Source organism: Myodes glareolus, chromosome 27, assembly GCF_982192425.1.
Source record: "Myodes glareolus chromosome 27, mMyoGla1.1, whole genome shotgun sequence".
Classification (NCBI taxonomy): Eukaryota; Metazoa; Chordata; class Mammalia; order Rodentia; family Cricetidae; genus Myodes; species Myodes glareolus.
The window spans coordinates 22,433,405-22,453,362 of NC_142052.1; positions in this window are offsets into that span (position 1 = coordinate 22,433,405).

Sequence of the window (19,958 nt, forward strand, 5' to 3'; positions counted from 1 at the left end):
TACTGTTACTTCCCTCCATGGCACCACTCATAGGATTTTAACCAATACTGGCTGTTCTGGTGAAGGAAGCAAGGCAATTTATAATATTACCTATAAATCCACCCCGGTGTGTGTTTATCCTCCTTTTATATTTGTTGTAAGTAATATGGAACCAAGTAGTTGTAGTAATGATACTTGCTTTTATGCCCAATGCTAGAATGCCTGTCAATTTGAATATGCGGTTGTCACCTGCATGCCATGGTGGATACCCATCCCTGTGAATGCTCCTCATGCCATGACTTTGTTTAGACAGAAAAGAGATTTTGAAATTACCACTGCCATCATTACTGCCATTTCATTGGCAGCAGTTGGAGCTACCACTGCAGCAATTGCCATGAGCCACACTGTGCAGACTGCACAGACTTTGAATAATGTCCCGCGCTACGGTCTCGCCAGCAAGAACGACGCGGGGCACTTAGGATACTTCTGTAGTAAAGCTTTAATGCCTCTTGAGAGGGAGAGCATCAGCTTCCAAAGCGGAGACCCCGAATGAGGGGAACCCAGCCCTTATAAAGGAAACAGTCCTCTCTTCTGACGTGTCACTCTTGGATTGGTCCACTGCCCATTATCCCAGATGATGCCTCGGGAGTAGGCAGGGATGCAGCGGTAGAGAGTTACAAAGCACGTGCGCTGGGATTAAAGGCGTGTGCTACATCACCTTGAACTCACAGAGATCTGCTTGTCTCTGCCTCCCAGGCATTGGGACCAAAGGCGTATACTACCACGCCTTGAGGTCACAGAGGTCAATCTGCCTCTGCCGCCCAGGCATCAGGACTAAAGGCGTGTGCCGCCACACCTTGGGGTCACAGAGGTCAATCTCTACCTTTGTTCCTAGAAGCAATGGAGAATGTGGTCCGGCCCTCCACAGAATAACCTTTCAGCCAATGTGGCATTGGCTTTGAATGTTCAGAAAGGAATCAATGCACAGCTGAAAGGAGGACTAATGGTGACTAATCAAAGAATTGACTTGGTACAGGAACAAATTGATGTCCTCTGGCAGTTGGCTCAGCTAGGATGCCAATGGAAATTTGCTGGACTTTGTGTGACTAGCATACAATACGAGAATTTTAACCATGCTGCAAATTTGTCTAAACAGTTGTCTAGTTATCTTCTAGGTAATTGGACTAGAGAATTTGAAACCATGATGGAGCAGCCGAGAGTGGCCATTGTTACTGTGCATTCTACTCGAGTGGATGCTGGAATGGCCGAAGGACTCTCGTCCTGGATCTCCACAGCCATGAATCATCTGAAGGAGTGGGCAGGCTTGGGAGTGTTAGCTGGCCTTCTGGTGTTGGTCTCTCTAGCCTGTCTGTGGTGTATCTGTCAGATTAGAGATTCTCAGCGTTGCATTGCAGCCATGATAATACAAGCCTTTACAGCTATAGAGGCTGGCCAATTCCCCCAAGCATGGTTAGCCACCATGAAAGGATAATTTGACACATTCAGGGTGCAAGGCAAGGCACTGCACTCAAGAACGGCTTTTGCTGACTGAGAAGAGCACACCTAGCTGCATGTGGGTTGATGCCCAAGATCCCACCTCTGGAAAATGGCATCGAGCCAGTCTGGCACTCTTTGTGTGAAAGGCACCTAAGGAGGATCAGTACAAGGCTCTTGTTTTCACAGAGAGCAGGCCTCTACTCTTACCTGTGGCATCTAAAACAAAAAGGGGGGAACTGTAGAGAGCTGCTTTGTGCCACACCTTAAAAATGGCACTGGCTGCTGCCTTCCACCTCCTGGGTGGTGTGTTCTCTTGGTTTTAAATAACTCCATACATGGCTAAAGCTAAGGATCTGGCTTGCTTCTGTGTACCTGGGCCTATCTGTATTTCCCACGTGGCTTGCTGGAGTTGGCTACCCAGAGGCTATATTAGCTGTGGGTTGGCTTTCTCTGGGGTCAGAAGATTATTCAAGGTTCCTGATTAAACTGCATTGAGAAGAGTCCAGTGTGGCATTTTCTTTGTGGGACAAAGCAGATACTACACTAGTTCACTTAGCAAATGTAGTATAAGGCAGTTTTTGAATGCAATAAAGTTATTTTGAGATTATCCAGTTCTCTTCAAATATGTGAAAGATGTTAAATAGAAAAATGTTTCTGTAAAGGTGAAAAGGTAAACCACGTAATAAAGGAATTTACCATGACAGGCATCTTAAAAGATGCAAAACAACCTTTCATTAAAGAAGAAAACATGAGTTTAAACACAGTTATAAAACCTTAATATCTGATTTCAATTTACAATTGGATAAAATTATAAAAATAATACATACAGATATGTTGGTTCAAGAGTGTATTGAATGTGGTAAAGCTTTTATATGTTTCGATTATGCTTGCAGGATTGAAAGAAATAATTCTGGAAAGAAACTCTTAGTACATCCTCAATGTGTTAAAACCTTGGCATATGATAGTCAGCTTCAGAGGAATGAAAGAACACATGATAGTGAGAAACCCTATAAATCTAATCAGTGGCATAAAACCTTTGCTCCTAACAATTGTCGTCAAATGCACAAAAGAACACATACTGAAGAGAAACCCTGTGAATATAATCAGTGTTGTAAAGCCTTTGCACAACCCTGTAATCTTTGATTGCATAAAAGAACACATAGTGAAGAGAAATCCTATGCATGTAGTCAGTGTGCTAAGGCCTTTGGAGAGCCCCATACCCTTCAATTGCATAAAAGAACACATACTGGAGAGAAACCCTATGAATGTAATCAGTGTGGTAAGGCCTTTGCAGCTCACAGTAATCTTCAAAAGCATCAAAGAACAAATACTGGTGAAAACCATACAAATGTAATCAGTGTGATAAGGCCTTTACAAGTCATAGTAATCTTCAGTTACATAAAAGAACACATACTGGTGAGAAACCCTCTGAATGTAATCAGTGTGGTAAGGCCTTTGGTCAAAACAATGCTCTTCAAAGGCATCGAAGAACACACATGGGTTCAAAACAGTATGCATGAAATCAGTTTGGAAAAGTCTTTTCATGTCTTATTCATCTTCAAATGCCGAAAAGAACACAGATTGGAGAGAAACTAGTGAATGGATTTGTTTGGCAAATCCTTTGTCACAATAATCTCCAAATACATAAAACAAACCATCCTGAAGAGAAACGGTAAACTTAATGAGTGTAGTCTTCAAAACATGAGAATAATCATACTGTAGTGAAAAAATAAACTTAGTGTGCTAAATGTTTTTCACTTTTTACAGGAGTAAAACTTTTTGTGTGTAATCAATCTGATAAAGCTTTTGGGTGCCTGAAGGAAACACTGAGGGCTTCTTATTACAAATTATTTTTTAAGCCATCACACTTACAGTCTATTAACCAACAGTATTTATTCTGTAGAAAAAAAAATGATAGTGTCAACAATCTGTTCAAGCATTATGATACTAGCTTTTGTTTTATTTTTGCCAGGAAACTGATGGACAAAACCTAATTTGTGATTTTATGAAGTCTTATGGGAAGGATATAGAGCCAGGATAAGAGTCACAATATGGTACTGAAATGAGATACAAAGGAAAACACTTTGTCCCTAAATCCAAACCTAGTGAAAGATACAACACCACCCTGAAAACACAGTCAAAAATCAAAAATGGACAGTGAAAGACATATGTTTTGGCTCTCAAACCAGAGCCAAAGAAATGCAGTCTACCCTTGTCTCTCTGAGCTCAAAACCAACCAATCCCAGAGCACAAAGTCCAGCCCATCTCTGAGCTTGTTCAAACCCAGGGATGTAAATCTGACCAATTTCCACTTTCTAAATCTCCTTAGAAGTGTTCTGGCTCCAAGAAGCCCTATATGACTCATTTTATCATTCAGTTGGCAGTTGCCCCTTCCCAGCCTTGCAGAGGAAGTCACACTCTGGATTGTTCCCTCCCAAATAAATCTCTTGACTGAGATTTGAATGAACACCTTCTTTCACTGGAATCAGGTTAATCACTAGTGGAGTTGAATCGAGATACAGTTGACACTATTGTTTGGAAACTCACTTAGCCCAGAAGAACAGAGAAGAAATGGACACCTCTTATGGGAAACTCCCTTAGGAGAGTGGAGTAAATCAGCAACAAACATTTCTGCTGGGAGCTTTCATAGAAGAATGGAGAAGAACCAAGATGTAATGACTCTCTCAGAGAGGAACAGAATTTCTACATCTAGTGGGGCAAACTTCTTTTCACAGCTGTTGGTATTGCCTAACTTTTGGTAGTCAGCATATCCTTCCTTCCAGAATTTTAAGACTTGCAAGATGAATTTGAACAATATTGTAACTCTTTTAGATTTTATACTTCTCTTCAACTGCATGGGATATGATATTCAGGTGCAAATATTTATGGATGTGTACTGGCTCCTTTTCGGTTGTGATATGATGTCTCTTTCAATATATAAAAGCATCTAATTCAGGCCATGGTTGTAGAGGATAACAGGATCACCATTAAAAAGTGTCAGACTTGGCACTAAAGCTCGAACTTAAGAACTCACAGCTGTAATCTGCCACATGAAGCAGAGTGTTGGAACTGAAACTGGTGTATGGATGTAAATTCTCATAGCCTACCCTCAGTGACATATTTCCTTCAGCATGGCATCATGTCCTAAATCTCCCCACATGATATCACCAACTTATAAGGATTAATTTCTCTTACTTCAAGTTTAAAGTTGCTTTCTGTTTACATGAAGCAATTCTTCATGAAGAAAAACTCTATAAGTGAGCTGTAAGATGCCTGGACTCCTCTTTTACAGTAATAAATGCTCACAGCAGAAAAATTTTCATGAGTGAAAAATTGTTTAAAAATTTGCTTTTATTGTAATGATGTGGTGTGTGTGTGTGTGTGTGTGTGTGTGTGTGTGTGTGTGTGTGTGTTGGAATGTAAATGTGCATTCTGTATCCTGAAAAAGTTAACACCTTGGATCTTCTTGTAGCAGAAATTACAGATAGCAGTTAAAAATCTAACCTGAATTCATGGAATGAAGATTTATTAGTCACATAGTCATGACTCTAGTACTATAAATATTTTAATGTTTATTTATATCACATTGAATTTTGGAAACAGGAACAAACTCATAAAGCAGAAAGTCCTTTTTATAAGAACAATTTTTAGTGACTTTAGCCATCAAAGTTGTCTTCAGCTTGAAGAAAAATTATTTTTCATCAAAGCCTTGGAGGAACATTATGTAACATGTTCACTGAAGATTGATGGAAATCATTGCATTTTGGGTTCTATTTTGAAACATTTGTGGTAGATACTAAACTGTTCTATATTGTGATTTCATTTACTGAAATTTATTTTGTGGTCATATTCATTCTATGGCTTTCGTTCAGTTTATATTGTGCCTTTACCTAGTAATAGATATTTTTCTGATGTAATGTATTGAATGGCATCCCCATAATTGAAGTGCCCCTTTGGTTATTAAAATATTAGAACAAGTCTGATCATACTTTTCAAGTAAGGGTGTCAGTGGAAGGCTGGTCAATTGTTTTTCCTGGTTTTGACTTTCATCTTTTCACAAAATTCCTTGAGGTTTTGTTGTTTGCTATTTATCCTGGCTTGGATGTCAGTAATGATTCAGAGATGCATTTGAACTCATGATGCTTACATATCTGCCACCTGAGTACAAGTTCAAGGGTAGATGATGGACTCCCAATGTGTTCTGTTTTCTCAACACAATTTAACAATGTTAATCTTAAAATGACTGAACAATGTGATTATAAGAAACATTAAATACCTCATGTTTGTATTCAAAAAAGTATTTTCATTTATGTGATATTGATATGATAAAATAAGATAATCAGCAATCAGTTGTGTGTCTCTTACCATAGCTTGATGTTCTACTGAGATCAAAGTTAGGTTTCTTGCCTAGTATACAACAGTTTCTTCCCATAGAACTATATCAGTGATCAAACTTGATTTGAAGAAATAGCACATCAATAAATTATTGTCTTTCTTTCAGATTGTAAATGCAAATTCATTCAAAAGTATAAGGACCAGTACATCTTGAATAATAAATCTTCTTTGCATATGAAAATATTTACACCCCCATACATTTCTAATTTGTTCTTTCTGAGGGCTAAATATTTATTTATAACACTTTCTTTAAACATAAATTATATGCCAGAGAATTGTCTCATTTATTAATGTTCATTGCTGCTAATTCTGAGAATCTGAGTTCTAGCTCTGGGTTATCGATAAGATTTCTACAGGTGTTTCTCATATTTTTACTTGGGTGGTTCCGTGTGCACATTTCTATATGAGTTCATTGGTGAATAATTTTTAAATACAAAGATGTGTCATTGAGGTCACTTGCAGACAAATGGTTCACTGGGTATCATCACTAGAACTCACAAAGTGGAAGTAGATCATAGACCCCTGTTAGTTTCCTGTCAGTGCTACATACACATCATGGCACAGGTGTATTCACACAAACACACTTTCAACATTTAAAAATGGATGGAATTAACAATGCAAAGAAAATAACCCATTATTGAGAACATATGAAATGATTTGGCTGTTCAAATTATAGAATTTCAAGAAATATTGCTATTCATGAAAACAATGATGCTCCATCTAAATCTTATTTTATTTCTTTCTCTGATTCAATGATAAGTCCTTTAAAAACACCTATTTCAGCTGAACTTAGATGTGCATGGTTATAATAATAGCACACAGGAGTATGTGTGGGGCCCATCTCTGTAAGTTTGAGGTCAACTTGTTCCCCTTCATGAATTCTTGAAATCCCTGGCTATGTGGACTTTTCCTAATAAAATCTGGTTTGACTCAGGTTTATTTTAACCAATATTTTTATCTTTATTCACATAAAGAGATCTGTTTTATCAATGAAGATAAGAAGCAATATAGAAATTCTATTCACATTCAGTCCATTAGATCCTTTGACAATCGTCCAGAGGTGACTTTATGTTTCAAGTGCTAAGAGACAGAAGGAAACTGGGACACCTTCACCTTCAGCATTATCATGACATATGTGGGAACTGGAGAGTGGTTTCAGGAGTACTGCTCTCCTTGGGTACCCAAGTTTGATTTCTAGCCCACACTTCAGATTGGTCAGAACTCCCTGTAATTGTAGGTCTTGAAGATCTGATGCATTGTTCTGGTGTCTCATGGCAGAAGATATGCAAATGCTGAACCAAAGGTCTATATGTAATTCTATATTTTTAATAGGTTTTCTTTGTATGCCTGTTATCTTCAAAAAGAGTGAAGGTTAATTTAGATGTAGACAAGAAGACAGTGTCTAATCCCTCTGACTGTAAGTACATACAGTTGTGGGTGCTGGGTATCAATGTTAGTCCCTGTGGATGAGTCACCAATGTTCTAAGTGCTGAGTCTCATGAACATGTCAGTAACAGTGTGGTATGAATGGCTGATCCAAGTTCTTTATCACAGCCTTGATGACCCAGAAGAAATAAAAGAATGGCAGCATGGGAAACTAACTTAGGTTTTCTTTTTTTCTGTTTGACATTTTTTATTTTAGTTTACATTTTTTAATTTTTCCATTCAAAAATTTCCACCTTCACCCTCCCCCTACTTTACCACCTATCGTCCTCTCTCCCCCTCCCGTCCCAGGATACTTTGCCCTGTTGGAAGTCCAAAGCCCTCCCCTCTCCATCCAGGAACAGGAAGGTGCGCATCCAAACAGACGAGAATCCCAAAAAGCCAGTACATTTAGCAGGAACATGTCCCAGTGCCATTTTCAGTGGCTTCTCAGTCAGCCCCCACCATCAGCCACGCCCAGAGTCCAGTCCGACCACAGGCCTGCTCAGTCCCAGTCCAGCTGGATTTGGTGAGCTCCCATTAGATCAGGAACATTGTCTTATTGAGTGGACCAACCGCTCTCCACCCTAACCTTCTTGCTCATCCTCTTCTTCGCTCCACCCCTCAACTGGAACCTGGGAGCTCACTCTAGTGCTCCGATGTGAGTCTCTGTCTCTATCTCCATCAATCCCCAGATGAAGGAACCATGGAGACACTCAAGATACCCATCAGTGTGACCATGGGTCAAGGCAGGGGAGGATGTGGAGAAAGGGAAGCACTTGTCCATTGTTGGTGGGTGTGCGGACATGTGCAGCCACTTTGGAAATTAGTGTGGCGGTTTCTCAGGGAATTGGGGGTTGGCCTGCTTCAGGGTCCAGCAATACCACTCTTGGGAATGTACCCAGGAGGTGCCCAGTCATATTACAGAGGCATTTGTTCAACAATGATCATAGTGGCATTGTTTGTGATGTCAAGAACCTGGAAACAACCTAGATGCCCTGTAATGGAAGGAAGGATAAAGAAGGTGTGGAATATATCCACATTAGAGTACTACTCATCAGTAAAAAACAATGACATCTTGAATTTTGTGTGCAAATGGATGGAAATAGAAAACAATATCCTGAGTGAGATAATCCAGACCCAAAACGATGAATATGGTATGTACTCACTCATTAGACTCTTGCCATAAACAAAGGTCATTAAGCATATAGTTCGCAAGCCTAGAGAAGCCAAATAACGAGCTCCAAAGAAAACCATAAATAGATCCTCCTGGAAATTGGAAAAAAAAAAAAACAAGATTGTCAAGCAAAAGTTGGGAGCATGGGAGTGCGGGTCTGGGAAGGGGAGAGGGAAAAAGAGAAGGGAGAAAGGAAAGACTGGAGAGAGCTTGGGGGAGTGGGGAGGTAAAGATGGAGGAAAGGCGAATATAGGAACAGGGAAGAAGATATCTATATTAAGGGAGCCATTTTAGGGTTGACAAGAGACTTGGCTCCTGAGGGGATCCCAGGTATCCACGGGGATGTCCCCAGCTAGGTCCTTGGGCAGCAGTGCAAAGGGTGCCTGAACTGGCCTTGCCCCACTATAACATTGATGTTTATCTCGAATATCACCATAGAATCTTCATCCGGCGATGGATGGAGATAGAGACAGAGTACCTCATCAGAGTAACTGAGCTCCCAAGGTCCAATTGAAGAGGAGAAGGAGGGAGAAGATGAGCAAGGAAGTCTGGACCGCGAGGGGTTTGTCCACCCACTGAGACAGTGTGCCTGTTCTAATGGGAGATCACCAAATCCAGCTGGACCGGGACTGAAAGAGCTTGCGATCAAACCAAACTCTCTGAATGTGGCTGATAATGGGGGCTGACTGAGAAGAAATTGATAAAGGCACTGGGACTTATTTCTTCTGCATGTACTGGCTATTTAGGACCCTAGTCTATTTGGATGCAAAGCTTCCTAGTCATGGATGTAGTGGGGAGGGCCTTGAACTTCCCACAGGGCAGGGTTCCCTGCATTCTATTAAGGAGGCAGAGGGAAGGAGGAGGATGAGTGGGGGAGCAGGAGGGGAATGGGAGGAGGGGAGGAAGTGTAAATTTTTGAATGGAAAAAATTTTGAAAAAAAGGTGTGGAACATGTACACATTGGAGTGCTGCTCAGCGGTAAAAAACGGTGACATCTTGAATTTTCTGTGCATGGCTGGAAATGGAGGACACTTTCCTGAGTGACATAACACAGACCCAGGGAGGTTAATATGGTATGTACTCATTCTTTGGTGGACTCTAGCCATAAACAGAGGACATTGTGCCTATAGTTCGGGAGCCTGGTGAGGCCAGATAATGAGGTGAACCCAAAGAAAGACAGATATAGATCCTCCTGGAAATTGGAAGCAGACAAGACTGGTGGGCAGGGTTTGGGAGGGGGGGAGAGGGAGAGAGAGAAGGGAGAATGGGAGGATTGGGGAGAGCTTTGGGGAGTGGGAGGGTGGAGATGGAGGAGGGGCAGATATCGGAGCAGGGAAGAAGATATCTTAATTAGAGGAGCAATTTTGGGGTTGGCAGGAGACTTGGCTCTGGAGAGGATTCCAGGTGTCCATGGGGATGTCCCCAGCTGGGTTCTTTGGCAGTCAGGAGAGCATGCCTGGACTGGCTTTCTTCTTAAAGAATTTCAGAGCCCAAGTCTCCCCCAAATGAGGGAAAAGTACACAAAGTAATCAGGATATAAACTGACAGTAAAAGTCTTTAAAAGGTGATTAACTATTTAATAAAAGCAATTGGCCACAATTGGAGCCTAAAAGCTCACATAGCAGGTGTTACCATGCTAGAGTTCATTACTCTTGAAAAGAGAGAATCATAACTAGCAGGCATGAAGCTAGTTGTAGGAATGGTATCATATACTCTTTCCCAGATCCCTGAAAAACATTCAGTTAGGAGTTCTAAGCAGAAGATGACATCCAGATTGTGAGAACTTTCAGAGAAAAGAATTAGATACCTGATTTTGGATTCCCAGCACCCACATAAATGTCAGGTTCTGAATGTCTATGCTTGTAATTCCAGGTAAGGGGAAGAAGCAGACAAGAAGATTCCTGCAGTTTATTCATTAGCTAGAGTAAAAAATTTGAGCATGCCACTTTTAGATACTGTCTCAAAAAAAATTAGAAAGACAGATTGATAAGTACATAGATAGGTAAATAGATAAAGCACTTGGGGTCCAATCTCAATTGTCTGACACGGAATTGTCTGAGAAACTAAACCAAAACTAAACAGTGCTGACAGAATTCCTGTAGTTGAGAGGGCCTGAGAAGACAGGTGAGCTTTTCTTGTGAGAAGAAGGAACTCAGTTTGTGCCCAAGAATCCATGCTAAAGAGAAAAAGAAAAAAGGTATGGCCACAAGGACTTTTAACACCAGTAATGGGAAAGGGACAGAGACAAATGAGTACCTGGGGTTTGTTGGTCAGCTAGCCTAGTCTACTTAGAAAGTTACAAAGCAATCAGAGACCCTATATGAAAATAAATAGAAAATAAAAGTTTGGTGAAATCAAAGGCCTGAAATCAGAGATTGACTTCTGTCTTCAAAACACACGCACACACACACACACACACACACACACAGAGATATATATATATACTTATATTTCCACAAGTATATACACACAGAATGCACAAATATACACACACAGATGTACAATAGCACATACAAGTATATGGACAAACAATTCATTGCTAGCTTTGCTTGTATATCTTTCTATGGTTATTTATGTTTGTTTACATTTTAACAAACACATTCTCAGCTATTGAGTAGGTTTGATGTAAAAAAGATATCAGTTTCATGATAGGTTTTGAAAACTTTTCAAAGCAAATCCCATGTACAAAAAACATCTGTGGTGGAGTGATTATTCTGTTGTATACTCTGAAGATTTGTCACTCAATTTGCTTTAACAAAACAATGACTGGTCAGCAGATAGGCATGAGACTTTGAACCAGTTACTTTGAACTGGTATGTAGGAAAGAAATGACTGTTTAAAAATGGTATTCCAGCTATTGTCTGCAAGGTTCTTGGCCCAGGAACAGTTCCTGCTCCTGCACTGAGGCTATCCACCCAGAGGGGTGAGCGTGCACCTGCCTAGCCGAAGGGGAGTGCAGAGCACCTCCAGCTCGTACTGCAGGGGCTTCTTGATTTCTCAAGACCCTCCCCTCCCGCCAAGTTTGCCCTTTTGTCTGCAGGGTCCTTGGACCTCCAAGAGTCCTGTCCCTGTGCTGAGGACAACCTTTCAGACCAGTGAGTGGGTGCAGTCCATGGGCAAGGCGGAAAGTCCGGGAAAGGAGCACTGGGCCCCCTCAGCTCCTGCTGCAGGGACTTCTCTGTTCCATGCATCCCTGCTCCCCACCCCAAACCTGCCCAATTGCCTGCAACTTCCTTGGCTCAGGAACAATTCCTGTTCCTGCACTGAGGCTATTCACCCAGAGGGGAATAGTTCCTGCTTCTGCACTGAGGAGATCCACCCAGAGTCAGTCACAGCATAGATTGGACAAAGACGCCAAGACTCTCCTGGCTGCATTTGAAGGAAGAGATGGGCAAGCGTCAATGCAAGAATTGCTCCAACAACTTGAAAGGCAACATGACAACACCAGATTCCAGGGATTACACAACAAGAAGAGTTGAACACCCTATTCCAGAAGAATTAGAAGAAATTGACTTTAAATGTACCATTATGAAAATAATAGAGGACCTTAAACAGGAGGTGAAAAACTGCTACAAAGAAATGGAGAAGACAAACAAAAAGTTAGAAGAAATCTCTCAAAGATACTCAAGAAAACAAAGATAAAGCAATCAAACAGGTAATCAAGATTTGAAAGATAAATGGAGGTAATGAAAAAAACACAAACCGAGGGAAGACTGGATATGGAAAATCTGGGTAATCAATCAAGAACTACAGAGACAAGCATAACCAACAGAATACAAGAGATAGAAGAAAGAATCTCAGACACTGAAGAAACTATAGAGGAAATAAACTCTATGATTAAAGAAAATAATAAATCCAACAAATTCTTAATAAAAAAACATCCAGGAAATCTGGGACATCATGAAAAGACCAAACTTAAGAATAATAGGGGTAGAAGAAGGAGAAGAGTTACAACTCGAAGGCACAGAAAATATATTCAACAAAATTATAAAAGAAAACTTTCTCAACCTAAAGAAGGATTTTCCTATGGAGGTTCAAGAAGCATACAGAACACCAAATAGACTGGATCAAAAAAAGCATCCTCATGCCATATAATAATCAAAACACAAAACATACAGAATAAAGAACAAATATTAAGAGCTGCAAGGGAAAACGGTCAAGTAACATATAAAGGGAAACCTATCAAAATTACACATGACTTCTAAATGGAAACCATGAAAGCCAGAAGGTCTTGGATAAATGTGCTGCAGAAACTAAGAGACCATGGATGCAAGCCCAGATGACTATACCCAGCAAAGCTTGCATTTACCATCGATGGAGAAAACAAGATATTCCAGGACAAAAACAGATTTAAACAATACGTAGCCACAAACCCAGCCTTACAGAAAATACTTGAAGGAAAACCACAAATCAAGGAGGCGAACAACACCCATAATAACACAAGCATCTAACAACCCTTCACCAGCACAACTCAAAGAAGGGAAACACACAAACACTACCACTAGAAAAAATAACTGGAGTTATTAACCAGTTATTAACTGGTCATTATCACTTAATATCAATGGACGCAATTCACCTATTAAAAAAGCACAGGTTAAGAGAATGAATATGAAAACAGCATCCAACATTCTGCTGTTTACAAGAAACATACCTCAACCTCAAAGACAGATACTACCTCAGTGTAAAGGGTTGGGAAAAGGTTTTCCAATCAAATAGTTCAAAGAAACAAGCGGGTGTGGCTATACTAATATCTAACAAAATTGATTTCAAAGTAAAATCAATCAGAAGAGATGGAGAAGGACACTTTATTCTAATAACAGGAACAATTCATCGGGAGGATGTCTCAATCCTGAATATCTATGCCCCTAATATAAAAGCAACCACATATGTAAAAGAAACATTACTAGAACTCAAAGCATATATCAAACCCCACACTCTAATAATAGGAGATTTCAACACTCCTCTCTCACCAATAGACAGGTCAACCAGACAGAAACTTAACAGAAAAATAAGAGAACTAACAGATGTAATGAACCAAATGGACTTAACAGATATCTATAGAACATTCCACCCAAACAGAAAAGAATATACCTTCTTCTCAGCATCTCTTGGAACCTTCTCAAAAACTGAGCACATAATTGGTAATAAAGTAAACATCCATAGATACAAAGAAATTGTAGTAACCACCTATGTACTATTGGATCACCATGGAATAAAGTTAGAATTCAACAACAATTCTAGCCCAAGAAAGCCTACAAACTCATGGAAAAAAACTGAACAGTCAACTACTGAACCACCCCTGTGTCAAGGAAGAAATAAAGAGAGAAATTAAAGTCTTCCTTGAATTTAATGAAAATAAAGACACAACATACCCAAACCCATGGGACACTATGAAAGCAGTGCTAAGAGGAAAGTTAATAGCACTTAGTGCCCACATAAAGAAAATGAGAGAGCACACATTTGAGACTTAACAGTACACCTGAAAGGTCTAAAAAAAGAAGCAGACTCACCCAGGAGGAGTAAAAGACTGGAAATAATCAAACTGAGGGCTGAAATCAACAAAATAGAAACACAGAAAACAATCCAAAGAATCAATGAAACAAAAAGCTGGTTCTTGTTGAAAATCAACAAGATTGACAAACCCTTAGCCAAACTAATCAAATGGCAGAGAGAGAACACGTGAATTAATAAGATCAAAAATGAAAAGGGAGACAGAACCAAAAACACAAAGGAAATTTAGAGAATATTTGGATCTTATCAAAGCTTGTATGCCACAAAACTGGAAAATGTGAAAGAAATGGACTTTTTTTAAAGATAAGTACCATATACCAAAATTAAATCAAGGCCAGGTGAAAAATTTAAATGGACTTGTATTTCATGAAGAATTAGAAGCTGTCATCAAATCCTCCCTACTAAAAAATGTCCAGAACCAGATGGTTTCAATGCAGAATTCTACCAGAACTTCCAAGAAGAGCTAATATCTATACTGCTTAATGTATTTCACAAAACAGAAACAGAAGAGTCATTGCCAAACTCCTTTTATGAAGCTGCGGTTGTCCTGATACCAAAACCACACAAAGACTCAATCAAGAAAGAGAATTACAGATCAATCTCACTCATGATCATTGACGCAAAAATTCTCAATAAAATACCAGCATACCAAATCAAAGATTACATCAAAGAAATTATACATTATGATGAAGTAGGCTTCATCCCAGAGATGCAAGGCTGGTTCAACATATGCAAATCTATCAATTTTATATGATGTAATCTATTGTATAAATAAACTGAAAGAAAAAACCATATGATCATTTCATTAGATGCTGAAAAGGCATTTGATGAAAATAAACACCCCTTTATGATAAAGATCTTGGAGAGATTAGGGATACAAGATTCATACCAAAATATTATAAAAGCTTTATACAGCAAGCTGACAGCTAAAATCAAATTAAATGGAGAGAAACTCAAAGCCATTCAACTAAAATCAGGAACAAGAGAAGGCTGTCCACTCTCTCCATACCTCTTCAATATAGTGCTTGAAGTTCTAGCAATAGCAATAAGACAACATAAGAAGATCAAGGGGATTCAATTTGGAAAGGAAGAAGTCAAATTTTGGTTATTAAAAGATGATATGATAGTGTACATAAGCAACCCCAAAAACTCCACCAAAGAACTCCTACAGCTCATAAGCACCTTCTGTAATGTGGCAGGATCTGAGATCAACTCCAAAAAATCTGTTGCCCTCCTATACACAAAGGATAAAGAAGCAGAGAGGGAAATCAGAGAAGCATCATGTTTCATGATAGCCAGAAATAGCATAAAATATCTTGGGGTAACTCTAACCAAAAAAGTGAAAGTCTATTTGACAAGAACTTTAAGTCTTTAAAGAAAAAAATTGAAGACGATACCAAAAAATGGTTAAAGAAGGTATGGAACATATACACATTAGTACTCAGTGGTAAAAAACAATGACATCTTGAATTTTGCATGCAAATGGATGGAAAAACAAAACGCTTTACTGAGTGAGGTAACGCAGACCCAAAAAGAGGAATATGGTATGTACTCACTCATAAGTGAATTCTAGCCATTATTAAAGGACTTTGAGCCTATAATTCGTGATCTTAGAGAAGCTAAATAAGATGAACCTAAAGAAAATCATAGAATTATCCTCCTTGATATTGGAAGTAGACAAGATTGCCAGGCAAAACTTGGATGCACGGGGAGTGGGATAGGGGATGGATGTAAGGGGAGATGGGGAGAGAGAAGGGAGAAGGGTAGGATTCGGGAAAGCTTGGGGGAATGGGATGAATGGGATGGAGCAAGGGTGGATATGGGAGCAGGGAAGTAAATACCTTAATTAAGGGAGTCATTTTAGGGTTTGCAAAAGATTTGATTCTAGAGGGGTTCCCAGGTCCAAAGAGAGGTCCCCAGATTGTTCCTTGGGCAGAAGAGGAGAGGGTGCCTGAACTGGCCTTATCCCATAGCCACACTGATGAATATCTTGCAAATCCCCATAGAACCTTCATCTGGTAATGGATGGAGATAGAGACAGAGACTCACATTGGAGCACTGGACTTAGCTCCCAAGGTCCAAATGAGGAACAGATGGAGGGAGACCGTGAGCAAGGAAATCAGGACCATGAGGTGTGCGTCCACCCACTGAGACACTGGGACTGATCTATTGGGAGCTCACCAAGGCCAGCTGGACTGGGACTGATGGAGCATGTGATCAAACTGGACACTCTGAATGTGGCTGGCAATGAAGACTGACTGAGACACAAAGGACAATGGCACTGGGTTTCAATTCTACTGCATGGACTGACTTTGTGGGAGCCTGGTTTGTTTGTTTGCTTACCTTTATAGACCTGGATGGAGGGGGGAAGACTTTGGACTTCCCACAGGGCAGGTAAGAGTACTAGAACAAACAAGATATAGAAGCCAGGTTATCAGACTTAGATGCAGTGAACTTCAATAAATGATGCAATTTTATGGCATGTAATTTTGGTTGTTAGAATGTAGAAATAAATGTCTTGTTCTCAGAATGAAAAAATTAAAAAATCTGTGCCGGTAAGTATATTTGCACATTCAAAGAGAATTGACTATTCAAATTGTCCCAAGGTCCTCTATTCCTGTATGAAATTACAATTACAATTTGAAAAGAAAACAAGACTTTACTGTTGTAATATTTCTAATTGAATTTGAGCACCAATGAGATGACTCAGTGGGAAAGGGCTCTTATGGGCAAGAGTAGAATCCCAACCTCGATTACATCTTGAATTTTGCAGGAAAATTGATGGAGCTAGAAAACATCATTTTGAATGAGGTAACCCAGACACAGAAAGACAATTATCACATGTATTCAGTCATTAAGTGGGTGTTAATCATAAAGCAAAGAAAACCAGCCTACAAATCACAGTACCAGAGAACTTAGACAACAATGAGGACACTAAGGAGACATCCAAAGTTCTAATATACATGGTAATTAGAAAAAGACAAGATCTCCTGAGCAATTTGGGAGCATGAGACCTTGTGGGAGGGCTGAAGGGAAGGGAAGCAGCAGGAGGGGAGCAGCAAAAAATGTAGAGCTCAATAAAGATCAAAAAAATTTAAAATAATGAGCATCAAGTTATGGTGTCAGATAAACAGTTGATTGCTGATTATACTACTTTATTACATCTATAAAAGATAAATGAAAATACTTCTTTGAATACACACAAGGTATTTAATGTTTCTTATTATTTATTTTATCAGTCATTTTAATGTGAATATTGTCAAATTCTGTTGTAAAACCACACACATTTGGAGTTCATCATCTATCCTTGGATTTGTATTCAGGGAGCAGACATATGAGTATCATCAGTTCAAAATTATCCCTGAATCTTTATTGACATTCAAGCTAGGATTAATAACAAACAAAAGCTGAAGGGAATTTGTGAAAAGATAAAAATCAAAACCAAAAACAACAACCCACCACATTTACCTGAAAGTATGTTTCCACATGACCTGACACTTCAATAATGAATGGGACACAAGTATGATGGGAATAGCATTCTATACATTACAGCAGAAAAATACCCATCACTTGGTAAAGGCACAATAGAAGATGAACAAAATCCATTAAAGTAATATAAAGACTGCAAAATAGAATTCACTAAATCGATTTGCCACACACATAGCACACTTTAGTACCTACCTCAAATATTTCAGTGTAGAAACCACAATGCAATGATCTCCACCAGTCTTGAGTGAACATGGTATGAAATTTACTTCCTTCAAGGCTATGTTAAAAAATAATTTTATTAAAGCTAAAGAAAACTGTGATGTCTGAAGAAATTAACCAATTGTTGTCATGAAGTGAACTTTCTTTTTTCTAAGAGTGTGTTCCTATTTCCAGACTTCAAAGTGATATAAATGACCTTAACATATTTAAGGCACTAGAGTCATGCCTAGGTGAGAACTAATGTCAGATGTTTGACAGCTTCCTGTAATTTCTTCCGCAATAAGATCCAAGGTATTAACATTCTGTGGATACATAATGCACATTCAAATACACACAGAGATACACACATACATTATATAATTACAATTAAAACATTTAAGACAGTTTTTCACTTGTGAACACTTTTCTCCTATAAAAGAGGAGCTGAGAGTCATCTTACAGCTTACTTACAAAATGAATAGGTTTGTGTGAAGAAAAAAACTTAGACTTGAAGTAAAAGAAATTAGTTCTTCTAATAAAGTTTTTCCAGGCTGGACAGTGGTGGTGCATGCCTTTAATCCCAGCACTTGGGAGGCAGAGGCAGAGGCAGGTGGATCTATCTCTGTAAGACAGTTTCCCAGTAGAAATATCTAGTGCTGATCTCCTCCACTCCCAAGGGAATATTTCATAATTTATGTCCAATTCTTCTGTCATCTTCTGAACTAAGTAAGTTCCCAATCAGAGGTATCAATTGTATCTTGGCTCAACTCCAGGAGTTTCTGAAACATTCCAGTGAAAGAGGTATTCATATAAATCTTGAGTTGGATTTATTTGAGAAGGAAGAACACATGAGTATGAATACCTCTGCAAAGTGTGGAAAGGGGCAGCTGCATGCTGAATGAGCATATGACTCAAATAGGACTTCTTGGGACCAGGGAGCAAAGCAGATTTTGGTGGTGGGAATTTGGTGAATTTCAATCTCTGATCCTGAAAAAGCTCAGAGATGGGCATGATTTTATGCCAAGGGATTGATTGCTTTTGTGCTCAGTTAGACAAGGGCAGAGTTTGTTTTAATGATTCTGGTTTAAAAGCCAAATTGTGTTTCTTTACTGGCCCTTTTTAATGTTTTAGTTGTTTTCAGAGATGTTGTTTCTTTAACTACTTCTAGATTCAGAGACAAGGTGCTTTCTTTTGGCTCTGGTTTCAGGACCAATGTATGTTTCTTTGAATACCCTTTCTCCAACCAATAAAGCTTCATAAAATGTTCTGTCCATTAGTTTGCTTCTTTAAACTAAAATAAAAAGAGGTATCATGATGCTTGAACAAATTGTTGACACTATCAAATATTTTTCTACACAATAACTGATGTTTGTTAAAGAATAATTTACAATAAGACCTCAGTTTTTTCCTCAGGTCCAAAGATTGTGGTAATATACACAAGTTTAATCATATTGATTACACACAAAAAGTTTTACTCTTATAGGAAGCACAAAACATTCCGACACTGATTTCATTCATAGAATATCACTACAGTATGACTTTTCTCATGTTTTTAAAGAATACATACATTAAACTCAGAGATTCTGTATAGGATGTCTTATTTTACATATTTGGAAATGATTAAGAGAAAGGATTTATGACAGATTCCATTCACACATATATCTCCAGTATGTGTTCTTTTATGCAACTGAAGATGATCGTGACACACAAAGTCCTTACCACATTGATGACATTCATAAGGGTTCTCTCCAGTATGTGTTATTTTATGCAACTGAAGGTGATCCTGATGTACATAGGCCTTAACAAACTGATTACATTAATAGGGTTTCTCTCCAGTATGTGTTCTTTTATGCAATTGAAGATGATCCTGACATGCAAAGTCCTTACCACACTGATTACATTCATAGGGTTTCTCTCCAGTATGTGTTCTTTTATGCAATTGAAGATGACTGAGACTTCCCGGTTTTTAGACGAGTCCCTGTTTAGAGCGAGACAAATCTAGATGATTCTCCTTACCAAAACAGACAGGAGTTTCCCCATATCTAATACCATTCCCAGACTACCAATTGCAACATTTCCCTGTATCAAATCTACAGTGGTTTTAACAGCAGGCCCCGGGATGAAGTCTACAGGGGCCAGGCTAAGTGACATCATGGTATTCTCCTTACTAAAAAAAAGTATTAGAAGAAGAGAGAAGAAAAAAGAGGAAAGAAGGGAAAAAATTTAAAAAGAAGGAAAAAACGGAAGATGACATCGATGGAAAAAATATTTCTTAAAAAAGATATACTGG